Source organism: Gopherus evgoodei, unplaced genomic scaffold, assembly GCF_007399415.2.
Source record: "Gopherus evgoodei ecotype Sinaloan lineage unplaced genomic scaffold, rGopEvg1_v1.p scaffold_33_arrow_ctg1, whole genome shotgun sequence".
In the NCBI taxonomy this organism is placed as follows: domain Eukaryota; kingdom Metazoa; phylum Chordata; order Testudines; family Testudinidae; genus Gopherus; species Gopherus evgoodei.
The window spans coordinates 6,304,235-6,311,968 of NW_022060005.1; the positions used below are offsets into that span (position 1 = coordinate 6,304,235).

The following is a 7,734-nucleotide window of genomic DNA, read 5'->3' on the forward strand; positions in this document are numbered from 1 at the left end:
CGTAATCAGTGTCCATGTTTCCATTGAATCTTGAGCCCATTGGGTTTTGTGAGTGTAAATTCTAAAGTTGCCATGCATTCACAGATATTAGAATAGTGAAGTGACTCCGAAATGTGCTGCTTTTGTGGATATGTATCACTTTGTCTGGGCCTAGTGCAGGCTGTTTTCAAAATGTTAAAGGTTATGAAAGTGATATGTACAAGGAAGATTGTGTCCAGAAATCGTTCTCAACCAATTCAGTTTATTCTGTGAATTCTACTTCTGTGAGACCCTATGCACTTTATCAGTCTGGATTTATTTATTGTTGGAATACCTAGATAGCACAATACATTAGATTAGAAAGATAGAAGTGTATGGTGACACAGAGAGAGATAATTTTTGTTAGCTGTGATCTCCATACAATTGATACACCTTCATTTTCCCTGATACTAGAATAAAATTTTACTGGTAGCTTTGGTAGCTGGTAGCTTGGCAAATATGGATGTTTTCATTGGAATTTCTAGATTGTGCTTCACTGGACCATTGGAGCACCTGAAACAATTCAGGATATATCATTTGATAGTTCACAAGGATAAAAGAATCATTCAAGCTACTGATTTCACAAGGTACTAAACTCAATGTACAGTGAAAGCAAGACATAGAAACACAACAATTAATATTGATGAGGGTCCTGATCACCTCATAGGATATGATTTTTATTGTGGCTTTTTGTCTAATGTGCAGTATAAATCCCATGTTCATGGTTTGAGGATCTGATTGTTTAAATTAAAGACTTATCCTTCCTATGGAGTGATTATCAAGTTGGGATACAAGCTTAGGTACTGATGTTACATAGGGACATTGGACCATATTCACATCTGGCGTAACCCCCTTGACTTCGGAGAATTTGCCCTAGTGTCTCCCAGGAACAGAGCGGGTGTACAAAAATCTACTTCAACGTCAGCCCTATATAAATACAAACCAGGGATATACATTAAACTTTAAAGTAAGAGTACTGCAGTTACAGTGTAGTTACAGTGCAATGGCCCTGTAATGACAGTGTGCTTGTGTTTTTTCAATATCTGTGAGTACCACTGAACCATACAATCAGGAAGTTTGCTGCATAACTGAGAGCAATCGCAGATGCTGGGATTTTCAGGGCAGCCTGCAGGAGTTTGGCATCCAGATTCCATTAACACTTTTAGCCAGCATCAATACAGTTTGGTTAAGACACTTGAGCTGGATCCTCAACTGGTGTAAATCCAATGGAGCTACGCCAGCTGAAACCAGCTGAAGAGATGCCCTTGAAAATACCATGAAGAACAGCCAAATGCATTCATAATTAAGTCTGTTATACAGTTGTCCTTTAGTGTATATGATTTTCTGGAAAATACATATTGAAAACATAAGCATGTGGTAATTACAATGTAACTAAACTGTTATTACAGTACCCTTATTATAAAGCATAATTGGACATGAACATTATTTACTGCTGAACACATTTTTTTTTCATTTGACACTTTGTCTGATCTTATAAAAGTGACCTAGAAGATTTGGAACCCAAAAGACCAGATTTTTAAAGGCATTTGGGTGCCTAGTGGGATTTTCAAAAGCATCTGGTTGCCTATACCCAAGAGTGTTAGGTGAGTAGATGGTTTTGAAAATCCCTCTAGGAACCTAAATACCTTTAAAAATCTGGCCCAAACTCTCTTACATAGCTTTAAATATCTCATATTTGTACTTCTTGGAACATTGTTTCTTAATTTCCCTTGTTATTCTTCCAAGTCTATTTTGATTCTTCTTTTCTACTTCTGTATATTTGTATATGGCCCATTCTTACTCTTAAATGGTTAAATAAATTTTATATTTTTGTTTGTTTTCCCCTTGTGTTGCGGAGAGTGCATTATTTAAAAGTACTCTAGTAACACACTGCACAAAATGATGGAATAAAGCCTAAGGGATCAACCTTTATAACATGTTTTCTATGTTATCAGTGAGACCCAGGAAAGTAACTATTTGGGGTTAACAACTGGTGAATCTGTCTATGTACAATTTATGAATTCTTGTTGATCCTGTGAAATTGCTGTATCATTGAATGCATCAGTGTATGTGGAGTTAGCAATCTACTGTCAGGGTTGTGTCACGTATTTCCCAGAACAGGAAAAATGGAAGGTCATATATTTTAATAGCTCCCATTCATGTGGAAACATCTCAGGAAAATGAAACACAGAGAAACTGGTCTGACCAAGATTATTTGCAAGGATGAGGTTCATTGGAGCAGGAACTGAACCCGGAACTCCCAGGTAAGTATGCAAATCACTAGGCTATAGAGTCATTCTTACTCTCTCTGACCCACTGAATATTTAAATATTTTATAAAAAGTAGAACAGCTGCAACAGGAAAGAGACCCATCCCCAAAGGCCCTAAATCCCAGTGGTTAGGGCACTCTTGTGGGAGTGGGGTTCATGTTCTTGCTCTGGACAAGTGGAGTAGGGATTTAAACTATGGTCTTCCATATGCATATGAGTGCTGTAACCACTGAACTATTAAATATTGGAGGGCAGCATGCTACCGCCTCCTACCTGGTGTAAGCACCTGTCTCCACTAGGGGCTTCCCAGCTGAGAATATCAAGCAGAGATAGGTGCCTCCCTCTGCTGTCTCCACTAGGGACTTCCCAGCTGAGAATATCAAGCAGAGATAGGTGCCTCTCTCTGACCTGGATTTAGGCACCTAATCCCCTTTGAAGGGCAGAATCTAGGCTGCACTCCTTTCCTTGTCATTGTCTTTCGGTTAGCTAAGGTAGCTTTTCATGTCACATTCTAGCTTCTCTGAATCCCATTCTTAGGTGCCTAACTCTCCCCATACATTATATATGGTTACCCTGGGTGCTAATTCCAAAGTGCAGCCTAAACTCTCTTTCTGGATCTAGCCCTGCATTGGTTACACTCAGGTCACATTTTTCAACTTTCTGTTACAACCACAAGAGCTACAACCATCTCCCATCCCCCAGTGAAAGGTGAGGTTTTGATTTAATAACATGAATCCAGAATCTTGGTCCCTAGGCACAATACTGCCTGTGGTTTAGCACATTATCAGGAAGTCTGTACAATTTTGCTGAGATCAAATCTATAGGGGTGGGGCTGGAGAGGAATATAAAATGAGCTTCCTCCTCAAACCTTTTCACTTGCCATAAATTTGTCAGCCAAAGGTAATTCCTGCTGGCAGACGCTGAGCTTCTGAAGGGGATGAGGGTCTAACCAATATAGAAACAGACACAGTTTTCCAGAATCTTTTGGTTGTGAAATGTTCAAATATTCAATTTATGAAACATTTTGTATGTGTGCAACTGATTGTTCCTTCCTAAGTGGAGTATGTTGCATTTGTCTTTACTGAATTTCATTCTATTTAGTTCAGACCATTTTTCCTGTTTGTCCAGATCATTTTGAATTATAATCCTATCCTTCAGGAGTGAGGAATCGTTAAACTGATATGCACAAAATAAGTATATTTCACCGTGCTGGTTTTGTTCTGTTTTGTTTCTTACTTATGCTGTAAACCCTGGCATGAATAGAAGGACATATTGGGCTTGATGCTCCTTCCATACCGGTCTGACAGTGGTGTAAATCCACTCACTGAAGTGAAATAACTTCTGAATTACATCAGGCTAAGTGACAGGAGACATTGCCCGATTGATGCCCACGGAGTTACTCTGGATTTACACTGTGGTGTGTAAGCGAAGAATCTTCTCCATTTTCCTCAGCGGCCACATTCCTCATTTGCACTGGTGTGAGTGAGTGGAGAATGAACCCCATTTACTTCCATAGAATTACTCTTGATTTACACCAAGGTGAGTGAGAAGGGACTAAAATGTCTCTTTAACACGTGACAGTCACTGCAGCAGTAATTCACTGAGGCAAATAAATAAGGTCACACAGATTTATCTTAGGTAAGTGTAGTAACCCTTATCCTGACACAAGCAGCTGCAGAGAATGCTGCCCTGGGGAGAGAGATGGCCAGTGAGAGGGCAGCTCAAACTGGGAAGGGACTCAGAATCCGCCCGAAGGGGCAGATGGAAACAGGCTGTGAGAGGAGAAGAATCTAGATTCTGAGCTGGTGGATGAAGTGGAACTTGGGGTAGGAGGTGAGGTGATAAAATATGAGAACAACGGAAGACTAGAAGTCAGGGACTGGGAAGTGGAAAGGAGGAAAGAAGAAAAATAGGAAAGGTTTCAGGTGAGGAGAATCCAAAAAAAGTAGACCTGAGTATGTGAACTGACTCTATTAGAGAAGGGAAGTAGAGGGAAATAATGGCTACAGATGCACCAGAAAGAGAGCATCAAGGGACAAAAACTGAAAGGAGATATAATTGGTGAAAAAGGGAATTGATCAAAAAGTTGTGTTAGATGAAAACAGATCCTGAAAACAGTAAATCAGAAGCTTGCCCACAAAGACCTAAGGTATATGAATAGAGAGAATGACTGTTTGAACATCTATTGACAGAATACAGTTCAAAGGTGCCTAAAGGACAAGTGTGGGCCCGTTAGGTGAAGAAACCTGCCTCTCCTCACAGTTAGCATAGCCTAGTCTGCTCATCACACAAAGAGGCGGTGATCGGTATTAGGTATCCTGACAGACTGCGATGGTGAACTCAAACCGTCAAGGGTCATCAATATTTAATACAGGGATAGGCAACCTATGGCACAGATGTTGAAGGTGGCAAGCGAGCTGGTTTTCAGTGGCACTTGCATTGCCCAGGTCCTGGTCACCGGTCCGTGGGCCTCTGCATTTCAATTTAATTTTAAATGAAGCTTCTTAAACATTTTAAAAATTTTATTTACATACAACAATTGTTTAGTTATATATTATAGACTTATAGAAAGAGACCTTCTAAAAACGTTAAAATGTATTACTGGCACACGAAACCTTTAATCAGAGTGAATAAATGAAGACTCGGCACACCGCTTCTGAAAGGCTGCAGACCCCGATCTAATATATTTAACTGCCTCTGTAACAATCTCTTGCTTTGTAACAGATGGAATATGTGTCTTGAACACAGATGGCAAACCAAACCAGAGCGCATGAGTTCATCCTCTTGGGCTTCCCTGGGAGTCAATATTTGCAAACCTTCCTCTTTGTGCTGTTTTCCATGATGTACATCCTGACAGTCATGGGAAACATGGCCATCATAATCCTAGTGAGAACATGCTGCCACCTGCAAACTCCCATGTATTTCTTCCTCTGAAATCTCTCTTTCCTGGAGATATGGTACACCACAGCCTGCATTCCCAAGACACTTGCAGTCTTCCTGGGGACAAGCAGAACCATTTCCTTTACTGGCTGCATCACACAGATGTACTTCATTCTATCCTTTGGCTGCACAGAATGTTTTCTCTTATCCGTCATGGCCTATGACCGCTATCTGGCCATTTGCTACCCACTGCACTATAGTTCCATCATGAACAGCACCTTGTCTGCTTGGCTGGCCCTCTGCTGTTGGGTGTGTGGTTTCCTAGCTATTTATGTGCCGGCATATCTCGTAACCAGGTTGTCCTTTTGTGGCCCTAATGTCATCAATCATTTCTATTGTGACCTACATTCTTGGATAGTTCTCTCCTGCACAGACACACATCTCCTTCAGCTGGTGGCTTTCATCACCTCCTTCATTGTCCTCCTGGGCACCTGTATAGTAACTCTGATCTCCTACATTTTAATCATTTTGACAATAGCGAGAATTCCATTAGCACAAGGACGGCAAAAGGCCTTTTCCATTTGCTCTGCTCATCTGGCTGTTGTGATTATTGGGTATGGCTCCACCATTTTCCTGTACGTCAAGCCTTCTGTACAGAACACCCTGGATCTAAACAAAATAGTCAACACTTTAAACACAATTGTAACACCACTGTTAAACCCTTTCATTTACACTCTAAGAAACAAAGAGGTGAAGAAAGCCTTGGAAAAAGCACTCACTGGTATGTAAAGTGTGCAGATGTCTTTGATTTGGTATATAGTAAGATATTAGAGCTGTTAACATTATTTCATTTGCATTGTTTTTTTAAGTAAAAACAATCTTTTCTCAAAACCAGAAACCCTTTTCTTTTTTTTTTTTGTTGAAACTGAATATTTTGAAATTCTGGTATTTTTAATTTTTGTGTTCAGCTTCTTTCTTTCTTTCTTTCTTTCTTTCTTTCTTTCTTTCTTTCTTTCTTTCTTTCTTTCTTTCTTTCTTTCTTTCTTTCTTTCTTTCTTCACTCTGTGACTCCTCAGCTTTTGAAAAAATACATAGTGACACAAAGAAAAAAATAATGAGAAATGAAAATAACCAAATCCCTGTATACCATTCACTGTATTGCATTTAGAAGTGAAAATGGAGCTGGGAGGAAAGGATAAAGAAAAAAGAAGGGAAAAGGGGGGAAATTCCAAAATATCAGGTTTTGGATTTTTCATATTTGTTTAAAAATGTTTTGCAGAAAAAAATACAAAGCAAAGAAAACAAAACAAAAAAACTAAATAAAAATAATCTATTTTTGGAATGAAAAATACTTCGAAATTTTGAATTGTTTCACAAATGGGTTTGTTTTTTTCATTTTTTCAACAAATTCTAAGCAAAAGGTAAAATGTAGTGTTTTAAGGCTTTTGAATATGTCTCCAGCTAAACATAGTCTCATCTACAAGAGCTTATCTAAAGACAGAATTCCCATCCAACGGGAAATTCCAATATTTTGAAATTTGATTTTGTTTTTGTGAGATGAAATCTTCTGAAATACTTAATTCTGATCTTGTTGAAATGTTTTATTTTGACTTTATCACTTCAACTTTTATAATATAATGTAATATTAAAACATGTCTATAATATATTAATTATTATATTATGTTATATTATTGACACAAAACATTTAGATAATTTCCTATATACTTTTTTGATGATATCAATACATTTCTGCAAAATGTTGCAATTTCATTGAATCAGCATTATAAAAGGAAAAAAAAAGTCCAACCAGTAGCTGTATTATTTACTCCAAATGGCTGGCTATTTACACAGAACAGAGCTTAGGTGGAAAACTCCTGTATTTTTATTACTGAAGTTTCCAAGTTCCTGTGTATGAACTCCATTTAAAGCCAATTTTTAAAAGTATTTAGGCAGCTAAAGATATAGCTAAGAACCAAGGGCTAGATTCACAAAGAGTGTTAGGTGCCAGACTGTCACTTCAGGCACCGAAGTCCCAGAATCAGACCCCACTGGGATTTACAGAACCAGCACTCAGCTGCTGCCAAACCCTTTTAGGTGCTTAAACTCACTCAGAACCTAAGTTTGTGCAGTAGAAGTTCCTTAGGCAACTATGTTTTTGCCACTGAGGACATGTCCTGTTGTCTCATTCTCTGCGCCTGGATACCTCAGCCCCAGAGCAACATGTAAATGAGGAGAAGATTGGCATTCCTTCACTTAACTTAAATGCAGAGTCTGATTTGGTAGGTGTGCTCAGAGCATACCTAATGCCACACAAAACAGGAGGAAGAAGCCCTCCCTTTAGAGTACTTGGCTGGTATGTGGAAGACCTCTGGTTTAAATCTCCCCTTTGCCTAATGAGAAAAAGGGATTTGAACAGAAGTCTCCTACCTCTCTAGTGAATGCTTTAAGCACTGGGCTAAGGGATAATCTGATGCAGGAGTCCTTTAGTCTCTCTTGGTGCAGTTGTTCCACTTTGGATGAATAAAGTGTCAATGGGCCAGAGGGCATGTGTACACATGAGAATGTC

The 7,734-nt window shown here is 39.0% G+C and overlaps 1 pseudogene; it reads left to right on the forward strand.

Annotated features, from left to right (window-relative positions):
- The first annotated feature begins 5,036 nt into the window (after window positions 1–5,036).
- LOC115641169 lies at window positions 5,037–5,957 on the forward strand (annotated as a pseudogene).
- Window positions 5,958–7,734: the final 1,777 nt, after the last annotated feature.